The sequence below is a fragment of the Nicotiana tomentosiformis genome, chromosome 6 (genome assembly GCF_000390325.3).
Source record: "Nicotiana tomentosiformis chromosome 6, ASM39032v3, whole genome shotgun sequence".
NCBI classification, from domain to species: domain Eukaryota; kingdom Viridiplantae; phylum Streptophyta; class Magnoliopsida; order Solanales; family Solanaceae; genus Nicotiana; species Nicotiana tomentosiformis.
In genome coordinates, this window is record NC_090817.1 from 56285491 (window position 1) to 56302749 (window position 17259).

Sequence of the window (17259 nt, forward strand, 5' to 3'; positions counted from 1 at the left end):
GCCAACTCCCGTTTTCGGTCCCCAATTGCTGCAACCGGTATTGCGGGGCTGAGTACCAGGTCCTTTCCATCTTTGTTTGGCGAGCATCAAACAACCAGCACTGCATTTGATGTGGCTGCTTCTCACTCTTCAACTCCATCAACTTCATCTCCACCTTCACCAACACCAGCAACTGTTATATTATTTCCATTCCACCAGCGGTTGCTACACCATCTCTATCTGCCGAACCTTACCATGAAGAAGGTGTTCCTCTTCCACAGTCCCCAGTTCATGGGAACTTGGTGCAGAATTATGCTGCTCCTTCTGAAGATCCACAAAGGAGGAGGAACATCACTCTTTCGGTCTCTACCGGGTGCAACCTGCTATTGCAGCCGGTGGAGCTTGCTAATTATCTGAAGCCTTTGGCTTTTGAAAAAGACTAGGAAAAGATTCAGACACTCTCGGGAGAGTGTTTGTTGAACAATGCTATATACATAACGCCGCGGCGGTACGTTCCTTCCTTCCTCTGTTATTTCTTCTACTTTGAACGAATGTATTCTAAATTTTACCTCTTCTTATTTTATAGGCCAAATTTCTTGCTTTTGAGGGCCTTCAAAGTTTGATTTGTGAGAAGGAAGAACTTACTTCTGAATGGGATCAACCTTTGGCGGAACGGGACCAAACTGTTCTCCGCCTCTCGGAACTGGAAACCAGAGCTGCTGAGGTCGTTGGTTTGGAGACTCGTTTGCAGCAAAGCGTGCAAGAAATGGTAACCCTTAGCCAAGAAATTGGGCCGCTGAGGGTTATATTTGATGAGGCCAAGGCCAAATGGGAAGAAGTCCAGAATGTCGTTCTTGTTGCAGCCGACCGTGAGGATGCCTCCGCTGAAAGAGTGATTAATTTTGAGGCAGCCTTGAACTCCAAAAGTGAAGAGCTTGCTGCCGTGGAGGTGAAACATGCCCAACTAGAAGAGAAGTATAGGAAAACTATTGAGCATAATAGGCTCTTTAGTTCAACTATCCATGAGCTCAACGTCAGCCTCAAATCTACTAGATTTGCGCGAGAAAACCTTTCCGCCGTGGTTACTAAATTCAAAGAAGAACTTAAGTGCCGAGCACCTTCCCTCATTGTTGAAAAAACTTATTCCATGTATAGCATAAGGAGAAAAACCTTGGAAGAGGCCAGAAATGGTATCATTGATGTTGATGCTGATATTGCTAAGGCCCGAGAGCTTGATTTGGCTGCAAAGAATGGACTTCCGGCGCAGTCTGATGCTCCGGGTTCTTCTGATTTCGGTTTTGAATTTTTGGAAATTGAAGAGGGATCGGAAGGCGATTAGGCCGAAGACCAAACTGGGGAAAGCGTTAAGCTATCGGCGGAACCACCTACTCTTCCCGGCAATGCTAATACTTCTCTTCCTCTTGGTCCCGGAGGCACTGCAGTTTAGCTTTTCCTTTCTTTTCTCATTTTGTACTTGTAATGTTTTGGACCATTCTTGTGAATAAAGACCTACTTTTTGTTCAAATATCGTTTGAGTCTTACTTTCTTTTGAATATCCATGCAAGCTTTTAACTTTTGCATTTGTTCAAGCATTCCGCGCATGTTGTTCAATTCGCGCTTTATTATGTGTAGTCTCGGATGCCTTTTTTTTTAAACATTTTGGTTCCGAGTATTATCCCTTTTACGTGAGGGTTTTTATGAATTTTTGCGCAAGTTTGCTTTTTGCATCCTTTTCATATGCGGCTTCGGGTGTATTTTTCCCCGATGGCATTTTGGATTCCGGGCATTGATTCTTTCGGAACAAAACCTTTAATGTTAGGGTTTTTATAAGAGAGGACCCTCTTATGTTTATGGTGCTCTTGAAGAGGATGTCTCCAGTACATTATGGCACTAACATTTAAAGTACTTTTTTAACTTTCAAATGACAAAATCAGCTCATCGCTCAGACAAGAAACAAGATAAAAGCAAAAGGATTTCATTTTATTCCTTCTATTTTCAGAAATTACATAAGCATTTTGCTATGCAGAAAAGAAATTGCCATTACTTGTGGCTATCTTGTACAACTTGTTTCCTCTGACTCAACTCTTCCATAGCCAAATTCAATCTCTTACCAACTGTCTTTCTGGATATAGGCATCGTCGTATTATGAATAAGATAGAGTTTAGGAAATTGAGTTCTTACAATTGAGCTTTATCACACGATCTAGAGTAAGAAGAAAGAGTGACAGTCCTAAATGCCTTGTAGCCTTCTTCTTATAAGTGTGGTGCACAACACACCCATAAACAATACTCTACTAGACACGGCTTGTAGACTCCCTAGGATAGAACTGCTCTGATACCACTTTTGTCACGACCCAAACCGATGGGCCGCGACGGGCACTCGGTGCCTTACTCAACCGAGTACCAACGTAACGTATCTTTCTTATTACATCATCATAGGTATGTGGTCCAGAAGGGGTGTCATGAGATAAACAGAGTAAACATGAGGGAATCCCCGACATAGAATGACCCAACCTGCTATAGAAACTCATACCTGTGACAAACGAGCCTTTAAGGCCAATGTGATCCATTATATACTTAAAACTTAGGCCGACAGGGCCATACAAGTTTCCATATACATGACATTTGTCTACAAATCTCTAAGAGTACATACACATAAAGGTCGGTACAGGGCCCCGCCATACCAAACAATATACATTCAGATCATACTGACCAAACAAGCAACTCCGGAGCAAATGGAGCGCACCAACATCTTCCGCTGAGCTGATAGACTACTTGGAGGACTCTCGACCTGTCTATCAGGATCTGCGGACATGAAACACAGCGTCCCCAGGCAAAAGGGACGTCAGTACAAATAATTTACCGAGTATGTAAAGAATGAAAATCAGTAAATCATAGACATGAGAGAAACATGGAGTAAAAGACTCGACATGTAAGTCTGAATAGCTCTGTGAATCATTTCATATTATAATATCATGCATATGCATATAAATGTCATACCATGCATAGGTATATGCGTTCATAACATCATCAAGCCTCTGAGGGCATCCCATCATATCATCTCGGCCACTGTGGGCAAAATCATCAACGTATACCAGCTGATCAGGTGGTGGTGCGTATATAACCCATAACCTTTTCCCATATCCCATATACATATAATATACGCGTATATAACGCCATCTGGTCATGGGTCAATGTACATGTATAAATTCATGAAATGCATAAGAAATATGTTAATAAGATTTCTCGGAATATCATAAAATCAATGCCTTTCGGACAAACTTTATCAAATACGTATTTTTCTAAGACCCATGAATAGAGGATATAATAATAATTTACATGGGGAATCAAGAATATAGACACCCCTAGTATTTTTATGAATAGAGTCATTTATGAAAGTTGCGTATTTTGCTCATTTCGTTTGTATCATTTGGATCATGCCAAAAAGAAAGAAGGGATAGCCTTAACATACTTGAGCCGATTCTCTTGACAATCCCTCTAACACACATCTTTTGCGAAAACACGTAACGGCAGATCGAAGTAGTGAAAAATCCGTATGATGTTCTTGAGGAAGATTACACCTTACTCCCTTAGAATCGCAAATCCCACGTTGCTAAGATGCTAAGAAATCTTGTTGAATTTGTTGAAGATGTTATGAAAATCCTCACGTTACTATTACACAAAATAATTTCGTATGACTTGCTGAAGTTCCCATTGACCTTAGTGTAGAGATGCAAGCACCTTCTTAAGTTATTTAGATAGGTTTTTAAGTCTTGTGGTGTGGGCCCCACTTTGTAAGACTTGGCCACCAAAATTCTTCTAACTGTGCAACCTTGCAATGATTTAAGATTCATATATATGGGCATAGTGGGCTGCCACATTGGGGTTATCCAAAAGCCTTAATCACCCACCCATTCTTTAATCAATTAGTCAATCTCCCATTAACCAATAATTAACCAATTACCCACATAATTAAAAATTATCTCAAAATACTTAAAATACTACTCACTTTTAAAATACCTTATACATCTTACTATCATGGTCATATGGTACCTTGTATGGCACAAGTCCATAAATACCGGGCATTATAGCTCGGGCCGTATTTTATCCTAAATTGACAAACTTCGACGAAACTCATTTTCTTCGATTTGCTTACCCTCTCACCTTCACGAATTTACTCATCACTTATTTGAAATAGCATAATGCTTATAATCTCAAAATAATCTCATTCCCGAACTTACGACGAAACTTTAACATACGAAAATGCAGGATGTAACATCTCATTTCTGAGCTTTCATCAATTTACTTATGGTGTACTTTCACGTATGAAAACATGGGGTGTAACAATTTCGACGGCCCATTTGGCCAATCTGCCCGAGAGTTCGAGTTTATGAAGGATGTTCCACAAAGGAAAAGTAGTCACCACAACTATTAGGTGGCATTGAAAAGAGGGCCTCAGCTTCCGAGCGGCGACTACGAGAGCTAATGCCAGTTTTTCCAAATGTGGGTAGCGAGTAACGTAGTAAATAGGAAACTGGGTACCTTCGTCCTCCCGGACTAAAATCATACTTACCGCAACTTCTGAAACTGCGAGGTAGACTAGCAATGTGTTGCCTTCTTTTGGTTTCGAGAGCAATGGAGGGCTTGATAAGTACTTCTTCAGGTCCCTCAAAGCCTCCTGACACTCCGGCGTCCATTCGAAATTGTTCTTCTTTTTGAGTAATGTAAAGAAGTGATGACATTTTTCTGATGACTAGGAAATGAATCTACTCAAAGCTACAAACCTTCCTGTGAGTCTTTGGACTTCCTTCACGTTTGATAATTGATCCGGGATATCGTCTATGGCCTTGATTTTGTCAGGGTTTACCTCAATTCCCCTTTGTGAGACCAGAAACCCCAGGAACTTACTGGAGCTGACCCCGAATGCGAACTTTTCGGGGTTAAGTTTCATGTTATGCTTCCTCAGGATATCGAATGTTTCTTCCAAAATGCTTAAGGTGGTCACCTGCATTCAAAGACTTAACGAGCATATCTTCTATATAAACTTCCATGGTTTTTCCTATTTGCTTTTCAAACATCTTATTTACGAGCCGTTGATAAGTGGCTCCGGTACTTTTCAACCCGAAAGGCATTACATTGTAACAATATGTACCAAAATTTATTATAAATGAAGTCTTTTCGTGATCTTCCAGGTTCATCTTAATTTGGTTGAATCCAGTGAGGAGTTTTGTCGCCGAAATAATGCTTCCGGTGAGTTTAGCTTGTTCCAATACTCTCCATTGTATGATATTAGCCAAACTTCCTGGATCCACTAGAACACGCTTAATTTTAAAATCTAACATATTTAAGGAGATTACCAGTGTGTCGTTATGTGGTAATAACAATCCGTTTGTGTCTTCCTCCGTGAAAGTGATATCGTCCTCCCAGAGTCTTTTGCTATGAGTTATCGATACTTTAGTCTTCTTTGCCACCAAAAAGGTGACCCCGTTAATCTCGTTCCCCCAAAGATCATGTTGATCTTTTGGCGTGGGGTTTCTTCTCCTACTTTTAAGGATTTAGTGTTGTCTCTATTGCGACCGTAATTGTTCTTAGCTCGATCATTCAAGAATTCTCGGAGATGACAATTCTTCAATAGCGTTTCCACCTCATCTCGAAGATGTCGGCAGCCCCCTGTCCGGTGACCGTTCGTCCCGTGGTATTTGCACCATAAATTGGGATCCCTCTAGCTGGAATCAGACCTCATAGGTCTCGGGAATCATGCTTCTTTAATGTTACTCATGGCTAACACCAATTCCACTACACTGACGTTGTAACCTGGGGTAAGAAAGATCTCGAGACCCCGACATTTGTTTATCTTGAACTAATCTTTTGCTTCGACCACGATCAGTCCCTGTAAGGCCTCGTAAAATTTTTCCTCCAAACCCGGATTCCATGATGTCGAAGTAGGAGTAGAGGTTAATACACTGAGGTACCAAGGGCGACTATGTGTCCCAAATGTAGATGGTCTCCGGGAAAGAATCATGACCGAGGCTCCCGCTTCTAGGTATTCTGTGCATCCAGGTTCTACAAAGATGTATCACGATCTCAAGGAAGTCTATTGGTGGAATGACATGAAAAGGAATGTGGCGGACTTTGTGGTAAGGTGTCCGTATTGTCAGCAAGTGAAGGCCGAACATCAACGGCCTGGTGGGTTGGCACAAAACATAGAAATTCCAATGTGGAAATGGGAAATGATTAATATGGATTTTGTGGTAGGATTACCATGCACTCCGCGCAAGTTTGACTCAATTTGAATGATTATGGATCGGCTCACGAAATCAGCACATTTCTTGCCAGTTAAATCTACCGACACAATAGAACAATATGCTCAATTGTATATCAAGGAAATAGTCAGGCTGCATGGCACTCCAGTTTCTATCATCTCCGATCGAGGGGCTCAGTTCACGACAAAGTTTTGGAAGAAATTTCAGCAAGGTTTGGGTACTCAGGTGAATCTTAGTACATCCTTCCATCCACAGACTGACGGGTAAGTAGAGCGGACTATTCAGACGCTTTAGGACATGTTGCATGCTTGTGTCCTTGATTTCAAGGGTAGCTGGGATGATCATTTGCTACTCATAGAGTTTACTTATAACAACTTTCATGCTAGTATTCAGATGGCACCCTTTGAGGCATTGTATGGTAGGAGATGTAGATCTCCCATTGGGTGGATCGAAATTGGGGAAGCAGAGTTGATAGGGTCGGACCTCGTACATCAAGCTACGGAAAAAGTTAAGACCATTAAGGAGCAGTTGAAGACTTCTCAGAGTCGTCAGAAGTCCTATTCAGATGTTCGTCGCAGGGATTTGGAGTTCAAAGAAGATGATTGGGTATTATTGAAAATTTCCCCCATGAAAGGCGTAATGCGATTTGGTAAGAAAGGGAAATTGAGTTCGAGGTATGTCGGACCGTACAAAATTATTCAGAGAATCGGTGAGGTGGCGTGAAAGCTTGAGCTACCACCCGAGATGTCGTTAGTGCAACCGGTATTCCATGTGTCCATGTTGAAGAAGGTAGTTGGAGATCCGTCCGCTATTGTGCCGATTGAGACCATTGAGATTAATGAAGAATTGTCATATGAAGAAATTCCAGTTGCCATTCTTGATAGACATGTCCGAGTTAAGAAATAAAGAAATTGCCTCCGTGAAAGTGTTATGGCAAAACCAGCGGGTTGAAGAGGCCACTTGGGAGGCCGAGGAAGAGATGAAGAAGAAGAATCCTTACTTGTTTGAATAGTTATGTAATCCGTTTTATGAACTTGTCGCCTACGAATTTTGTATCACTTGTTCAGTTAATGTAAAGGTGTTCCTTTTGATTATATGTTGTTTACATGAGGCCACGGTTGGTATTGTTATGAGTTATGTTACATCGTCGGTTTGTGTACATATTTTTAGGATGTGATTCTGGGGCTCTCTGACAGGTGGATAGGCCTAGTTACAAAGGAAACTCTAGCGAAAGTTTTGGAAATTTGGGGAGTTAGTTAAATTTGGGGCTGCTGATGTGGTGTATGAAAAATTGAGTTGTATAAGGTGCTAATAGTGGACCCTGATCCTCATTCAAGGACGAATGATCTTAAGTGGGGGAGGATGTAAGGCCCCGTAAAAATATTTTACTAAAAATGGGGATTCCGTGATGCTGAAGTAGGCGTAAAGGTTAATAGTAGTAGAAATTCAAGCTCACTACGGTTCGGACTTTTTGGATTGAACAGTGCGCTTGAGAGTTGAAGGAAAATGTTGGGCAGAAGTAGGTATTTCTGCGGCTCGTTCTGCGACCGTAGAACCACTATGCGGACCGCAGAATGGCCGCAGAGTGAAGCAGCCTTTTTGGCCAATTTTGAGGTGAATTCTGTGGCTAATTATGCGACCGCATAACCGTTTTACGGGCCGCACTTTGGCCGCATAATCGTCCTTTGACTTTTGCGGTGGGAGGTTCTGCGGTGAATTATGCGACTGCAGAATAGGTTTGCGGGCTGCATAACGGCCGCAGAGTGAAGCAGGCCAGCCCAGTTCCTAGGGCCACTTTTCGCGGTCATTTCACGGACCGCATAACCATTATGCGGTCGCATATGCGACCGCAGAACCTGTTCCGGAGCTTCATTTTTGGGGTTTCTAAACCTGACCCTATTCCGTTAAAACACTTACCTTGGACCATTTTGAACTTATTTTCTGATATTTTTAGAGTGAGAGAGAGGGTCCTAGGGGGAGAAAGTGATCTTCATCAAATTTCTCTTCAATTCTCACTTAAAACCTAGAAGAGTATCAAGAGAGGCACCTAGGTCATCTTCCTAAGAGGTAAGTTTCTATCACCCCAAACTCTTAATTTCAAAATGTAACTAGAATGGGCCATTAGCAAGGTAATTCATGGGGATGGGAGTGCTTACCTTGCATGCATGTGTTCCTAAGGTATGTGTGGAGGTTGTGAGTTAAAGATAGAAAAGAATGGGGTGCGGGTTGGTGGAGTCTTTCATAATAAGGGCCATGAAATCTTAATACACACATAGTGTTTGATAGAATGCTCAAGTGAGCTAGAATTATGATCGTTTTCCTAATTTTGGGTTCAATTTGGCTATATTGCTAAAAAAGATTGAAGTTGCTAATATTCCGGAACATCTTAGAGTTTTAAGAGGCTCAATTGAGGTATGTTGGCTAAAACCCCTCTTCTTAGAATTAAAACCCACGGTATTCATGCAATTGATGTAAGTCCCAAATTGAACGTCCTAGAAATTGCTATCCCGAATGTGCTTGCTTTGCAACTATATGTGTAATATGTATTCCCATGCTTTCATCATGTTATCTCGTCATCTGAGAAAATATTCAAGACTTAGAATATATGCTACTATGCCTAGACTTCAAGTCAAATTCGATTAAAGACTATTATGCCAAATTGTGTGAAAAGCCTCTATGTGCTTTGAATTCTAAATTGCTCACATGTGAAATCAAGAGTCTTGAATGAAAACTGTGTTGTTATTGATGATAATAATAATATTGGATTATGGAAAAGAACTCGAATTATGAAATAAGGCCAAGTGCCAAGAACGACTTTATAATTAAAGCCACTTGTGCCAATGTGCTGAAAAGATGGGAAAGAAATATGAAGTAAGATGATCGATTGAACATGGTTGATGTCTCAAATGAGATGGCTTAGCCGATCGAGCCGATATCCGACTCTGTGTAATAACACAGTAGTATTGTGAGTGAAATTGTGAACATGGTTGATGTCTCAAATGAGATGGCTTAGCCGATCGGGCCGAGATCGGACTCCGTGTAATAACACGGTGGTATTGTGAATGAAATAGTGAATATGGTTGATGTCTCAAATGAGATGGCTTAGCCGATCGGGCCGAGATTGGACTCCGTGTAAGAACACGGTGGTATTGTGGACTGTGGTATATTCGTGGCAACTGACTTGAAAATCTAAGTCATCTTTTACTTAACGTTTTAGTGTTACTTACAGTTCATATTGCTTCTTAACTATTTCCCTTGTGTTACTATTCATTTTATTGAAATGGTGTTTAGTTTTCATACTAGTACTATTCGACAGTACTAATGTCCTTTTTGCCGGGGCGCTGCATCTTTAAATGGATGCAGGTGGTTCCATAGCAGACAATGTCGATCACAGATAGGTGATGCATCCTTTTCTCAGCAAACTCGGTGAGTCCCATTTCATTCCGGGGTCATGTCATATATCTTTTCTTTATATTGTTGTACTTTTTGAGGTATAGCCGGGGCCTTGTTGCCGGCACCTTCTTTACACTCTTTTGTATCTTTAGAGGATCCGTAGACACTATGTGGGTTGTATATGGGTGTTAGAAAGGTCAACGGATCATGTTGTGTTTTGGGCTCTTGTTCCGCTCAGTCATAAGGATGTATGTATTTTGAAACTTAACAATGATGTAACAAAATGAAACAACTTAGTTATGTATATATGTATGAACTTTTAACTGCCTAACTAATGAGAGCGTGCCTTCTCTGGATCATAGGTGAGTCGGGATAGTGCCTAACAGGCTTGCTCGACGGTGTCTACTCGGTTGAGTGTCGGTCGCGCTCCCCGAGGTTGGGACGTGACAGTCCCCCCTTCAACGGTGAACTTGTTTGCTGCTCGGAAATTTCTGCCATGGTTTTCGGTACGCTTGTAGGGCAAACATCGATCCCTCGAAGTCCGCCTATCTGCGTTGCAGTCATCGTTTGATCTTTCTCTGTTCTTCTCCCGTCCTTTAGCCGATGATGTAGAACCGACCTAGTCATCTTTGATCCTTATCTTTGACTCGTACCGGTAGTGAACATATACCCAGGTTGATGCTTGAAACTCAAGAAGGCTCTCATTCAGCTTCCGGGAAGCGTATGAACTTCTCGAATTCAATCTTTTGGTGAATGCTTCAACTGCCCATTCATCCGGGATGACCGGGAGGAAAATTCTTTCTTTTTTGAATTATGTAAGAAACTCTCATAATAATTCTGATTCTCCTTGTGCGATTCTGAATATGTCGGCCTTCCGGGCTTGCACCTTTCTAGCCCCGGCCTGAGCTTTAATGAAAGAATTCATGAGCATCTCAAAGTAATCTATGGAATGCTCGGGCAGTAACGAATACCATGTTAGGGTTCCCCTCGTGAGAGTATCGCCGAATTTCTTTAGCAACATAGATTCAATTTCGTTAGGAGCTAGATCTTTTCCTTTCACCGCCGTTGTGTAGGTTGTAATCTATTCCTGTGAGTCTGGAGTTCCATCATACTTTGGAACTTCAGCCTTTTTGAAATGCTTCGGGATTAGTACTGGTGCCGCACTTGGTTTGTACGGTAATTGAGCATACTTCTTCGAGTTCGGGCCTTTCAATACTTGTGGTGCTCCCATGATTTGATCCATGCAGGCATTTACTTCCCCCATGAACCGTAAAAGCTCATCTTTGAATAAATCGTTCTCGTTGTTAAGACCTTATCTTCTCCCCCCAGCCCCATCGGACCCAACTTTACCCTTGGGAGTATTGTTGTCGACTCTCTGCGTTGTTCGGTCTGCGGGAACAATGGGAGGAATTGGATCACGCATGTTTGCATTATTTGAAGCACCTGACAGTGCCTGCTTCAGTTCCGTCATAACCTAATCCTGCCGCGTGAGATGGTCTAGGATGATTGCCCGTTGCTTTTGCAGGATCCTCACAGCATCCGCTACTTGCTCATCGTCAGCATCATTAGGAGTTGTCTCCCGAACCTGTCGAGGGTACTGTCTGTCATGCACCGACATGGCGTTATTCCCCTTATTGCGGGTGTCACTGATTGAGTCCTAGAAATGAGGCTGATCCCCTCGAATTTCAGGGTTGTGTGCATTGTTTACAGTGCTATCTTCCATTTTTTCCAATTTTTTCTAAGACAAAATAGCCAAAACATGTTAGTAAAAAAGGCAAGGATCAATTTAATTACACGACTGTCTAGGCCCCATAGTTGGCGCCAAACTGTTTACCTGTAAAATGATACAGTGGAATTTATACGTGATTTCTAGACAAGTGAACTAATTTGATCCTGAAATAATATATTAATCGAAGAGATACGCAGTACTTAGCCTTGGAATGTAGATGAAATAGCAAAGATAGTGATTCCGTGAACACAGTTTCCGAACACAGCAATGATGAGATCAAAAAGCAAGAGAGTGATATTGTATAAATCTTTGTATAGAATATAGTATATGTTCTAGCCATAAATTTTGTATCCTTTACAATGGTAACTGAGCTCACTATTTATAGCTATGTGTTACACCCCGTACATTATACGTCACTGCCATTATAAGATTATCTAATGTAAGCTCAAAAAAGATGAAATTCTTCTACAAGGATAAGGAAGGTTTATCGAAATCTTAAGTAAGTTAAGATGAATGAGACTTGGAAAAAAACAAATGAGATAATTATTACATTCTGTGCATCCCAAAGTGACGTGTAATGAATATGAGACTTGTTAATCATGATTTAAATAAGTATAAAGTCATAATATGACTATATATGATGTTTGGATATAAAATATAAAGTTTAGGAGAAATTAGATTTAACATACGGAAAAATCGAGTTAATATTTGCCTTGTAACGAGCCGTTTTGAGAAATTAAATTCGTAAGCTTTATGATATCATTTTGGGACATATCTTATACCAAAATGAAGGTCTTGGAACTTAGTTTCGAACGGTCTAAACCATTTATTCATACGACATCAGAGGTAGAGAAATATGAATTTGTAAAGTAGGGTCGCCAAGCCACATCGCCGCTCTTCGGAGAAACTGGCAGGTTTATAGGCTAGATTGCGAGGCCATTTTATCCCAATATATTGAGAGTTACAGGGATATATTTATATGGGATTAAAGCTCCATGTGTCTAGATTCTAACTATGTAAACCGTTTGTTAATACGATGTCGGAGTAGAGAGATACAAGCGTCCGAAGTTGCACCGCTTAAGCTGCCAAGCAGGCAGCTTACCCACCTACTTGGAGAATTGAGGCGGTGGGCTTATAAGTAATATTTTCCCATATATATCTCGTCAATATTCAGAGAACACTTACCCCAAAGCACTCTCAATCTCTCCAAGACTGTTCCAAGAAATTCCAAGCAAGATTAACATCTCGAGTACAAAATCAAGAAGCGATAACATTAGAACGATCCCTACGACGTAAGTATCACTATACCGCCTCTCTTTTTCTTTGTAGTTTGAGTTTTAAAAGGTACTTCATAGTTAATAAAATGCCTACTTTATGTATTTAAGCTTTGAAATAGTTAGAACTCACATGACGGTGATCGAAATCTGTGAGTTCGATTTATTCCACTTTCAGTGGACTATTTTGTAGTCCACTCGTGTTGGCCTCTTGTACTGTTGATTTATGGAGTTTAGAAGGATAAAGGACGTGAAAAAATATCACATGTGGTAGGGTAGTGGGCTGGTCGCTCGTCGTTGCAATTTTAGGCTAATTGATAACTTGTTGATTGGGTGTGATATGGTATATTTGCGGTTTTTGTTGTATTGAAGGTCCCGAATTGTAGTTGGGTTATTTTTGAGTTGTTGATTGTATGGTATTTATATCTCGCCTATAGAAGTCTTGAGGGAGCATTAAAATCAGGGAAAATGCTGCCCGTTTTATTTAGAATCGAGTTATCATTTGAGATACGTGATATACTAGCGCCATATAAGTTGTACATGTATTTCTTTGTTATAGGGATGTCGCGCTAGTTGTCATAAGCTTATTGTTGCATTGCATTGACGACTTGAGGTATGTTAAGGCTATCACTTCTTCCCTTTTGGCATGATCTATATGATACAAATAAAACGAGTAAACGCACAACTTTCATAAATGGTTCTATTCATAGAAGTACTCGAAGTGCCTATGTTCTTGATTCCCCATATGTTCTATTTTTATATTAGCTGTTCATGGGTCTTAAAAAAATACGTAAGTTGATAAAGTTTATCCGAGAGATCTTATTGACTTACTTCATTATGCATTGCGTTGATTTATACATGTACACTGATCTATGACCAGATGGCATTATATACGCGTATATTATATGTATATGGGATATGGGGAAAGGTTATGGCGTTATATACGCACCACCACCTGATCAACTGGTATACATTGATAATTTCGCCTACAGAGGCCGAGATGATATGATGGTATACCCTCAAAAGCTTGATGATGTTAGGTACGCATATACCTATGCATGATGTGACATTTATACTCATATGCATGACATTATAAATGTTTCATGATTCAAAGAGCTATTGAGACTTACAAGTTGAGTTCTTTACTCCATGTTTCTTTCATGTCTTTTATATACTGTTTTCATGCCTTACATACTAGATAATTTATTTTTACTGACGCCCCTTTTGCCTAGGGATGCTGCATTTCATGCCCGAAGGTCCCGATAGACAGGTTGAGAGTCCCCCTAATAGGCTATCAGCTCAGCGGAAGGTGTTGGTGCACTCCACTTGCTCCGGAGTTGCCTATTTGGTTTGTATGATTTGAACATGTATTGATTGGTATGGCGGAGCCCTGTCCTTGCCTTTATGACATTTAGGTATTATTAGAGGCTTGTAGACAGATGTCATGTGTTACATCCCGCATTTTCGGACGTTTAAGTTTTGTCGTAAGTTAATCGACGTAAGCACGGGAATGAGATCATTTTGAGATTATAAGCATTTTTCTATTTCAAACAAGTGATGAGTAAATTCGTGAAGGTGAGAGGGTAAGCAAATCGATGAAAATAAATTTCGTCGAAGTTGGACATCTTGGGATAAAATACGGTCCAAACTATAATACCCCGAAATTTATAGACTTGTGCCATACAAGGTAGCACTTGACCATGATAGTAAGGTGTATAAAGTATGTTAAAAGTGAGTAGTATTTTAAGTAAGTTGAGATAATTCTTGATTGTGTGGGTAATTGGTTAATTATTGGATTAGTTGGAGAATTAACAAGTTAATTAAGGAAATGAGTGGATAATTTTGGATAAGCCTACCCCCCAACGTGGCAGCAAACCTACCCCAAATAAATGACTCTTAATGTTATATGGTAAGGTGGCAAAATTATAGAGTTAGGTGGCTAAGTCATCCTAAGTGGGTCCCACACCCACCAAAATTTAAAAGCCTCTCTAAATCACTTAAAGAGGTGTTGATATCTCTACAATATGAGGAAGGGAGTCTTCAGAAAGTTCATACAAGTTCTATATGATAGTCACGTGAGCTACTTCAATAAAAATTCATACGAGACTTCTTAGCATAATAGCAACGGGATTTTGCGATTCTAAGGGAGTACGGTGCAATCTTTCTCAATAATATCATACAGATTTTTTCCTACTTCGATCAACTGTTACGTGTTTTGTCGCAAAAGACATGTGTTAGAGGGATTGTCAAGAAAATCAGTTCAGGTATGTTAAGGCTATCCCTTCTTTCTTTTTGCCATGATCCATACGATACAAACGAAACGAGTAAACGCACAATTTTCATAAATGACTCTATTCATAGAAGTACTAGGGGTGTCTATATTCTTGATTCCCCATATGAATTATTATTATATCTTCTATTCACGGGTCTCAGAAAAATACGTAATTGATAAAGTTTATCCGAAAGGCATATTGATCTTATGACATACCGAGAAATCTTATTAACGTATTTCTTATGCATTTCATGCATTTATACATGAATATTGACCCATGACCAGATGGCGTTATATATGCATATATTATATGTATATATATGGGCAAAGGTTATGGTGTTATATACGCACCACCACCTGATCATCTAGTATATGTTGATGATTTGCCCACAGTGGCCGAGATGATATGATGGGATGCCCTCAGAGGCTTGATGATGTTATATGAACGCATATACCTATGCATGGTATGATATTTATACGCATATGCATGACATTTTAAATATTAAATGATTCACAAAGCTATTCAGACTTACATGTCGAGTCTTTTACTCCATTTTCTCTCATGTCTATTATTTACTGATTTTCATTCCTTACATACTCGGTATATTATTTGTGCTGACATTCCTTTTGCCTAGGGACGCTGCGTTTCATGCCCCCAGGTTCCGATAGACTGGTCGAGAGTCCTCCAAGTAGGTTATCAACTCTGCGGGAGATTTTGGTGTGCTCCATTTGCTCTGGAGTTGCCTATTTGGTTAGTATGCATTGGACACATATTAATTGGTATATCTGGCCCCTGTCCCGGCCTTATGACGTTTATGTACTCTTAGAGGCTTGTAGATATATGACATGTATATGAAAGATTGTATGGCCTTGTCAGTCTGTGTTTTGAGTGTACAAATGATCATGTCGGCCTTATAGGCCCGTATGTCACGTGCATAAATTTCTATATCATGTTGGATCGTTATACAAAATATACATTACGTTGCTACTCGGTTGAGTAAGGCAATGAGTGTCCGTCGTGGCCCATCGGTTTGGGTCCTGACAAAAGTGGTATCAGAGCAGTTCTTTCCAATGGAGTCTACAAGCCGTGTCTAGCAGAGTCTTGTTTATGGGTGTATTGTGCACCATACCTATAAGCAGGAGGCTGCAGGGCATTCAGGACTGTCACTCTTTCTTCTTACTCTAGATCGTGTGGTAGAGCTCAGTTGTAAGAACTCAATTTTCTAAACTCTATCTTATTCATAATACGGCGATGCCTATATCTAGAAAGACGGTTGGTAAGGGATTGAATGTGTCTATGGAAGAGTTGAGTCAGAGAAACTCGATTTTTCATGATGCTTATGATGAGTAAATGTAAGGTCTTCAGTAGATCATGTGTGTACTAAGACGTGTAAGCCTTTTGATAAGGAGCCTTAAGGCAAGAATATCTATCCACCCCTATGGTGAAAGGCACTGAGAGATTCAGAAGATAGATACAAGCTTGAACAAGTAAAAGAAGCAAGATGAAGAAGGGTACGAGGCACCCAGTTAATGAAGATTATCAGTATTTACATTTCAGGCAGAGAAATATAAGCCTTTTGAGTTACCTTCAACAATAACAGAGGTATGTACAATTGGCCACACCCATATCATTGATGCCCTATGGGGGCTAACAAAAGTAGTATAAGAGAAGGATGAATATCAGGATCCGGCTGGGGTTAGAGTGACCCAAAATGGTGGATGGATTGTTTGCGTTAGTTGATATTTCCGAAGGATATTGCAAATGTGCTAGTAGATCTCCTTATGAGACACCCAGATGGTGCACTCTAACATAGTACAACTAGATATGAGTACTACAAAGATAGGCACTGGAAGCTCGGAAGGGATAAATATTATCTTAGTGTGACTCCCGTCCCTAGTAGAGAGAGAATGATAGGCAACCCAAAGAGCCAGTGGATGGAGCAAGGGGAGCTAAAAGCAAAAGAATGTCTCTCCGAAGTTTTCGGAATAAAGTGATAGACATAAATGTTAGCAGGAAATAAGGAGAGAGTTAATAAAGCATTATGAGTAAGATGTGATACATGGATGGCAACGGTAGATAAAAAAAATTACAGTATTACAGAGTCTATAGACAAAGAAAGGAAAAATACGAGAGGTAACAGGCCTTGAGGCAACAAAAGAGTATAGGTCATAAAGTCACATCCTCATTTTGAGAAATAATTTCGTGACTCTAACATGATTACCAGAAGGAAAAGTTAGACCCCCAGAATGATAGAAATCAATATGGGCTGGTGAACAAGATAAACTAAACATGAATTAGCGACTGAGTGATTTGATAATAGTCGGCATAATGAGAATTTTAGAGATTGCA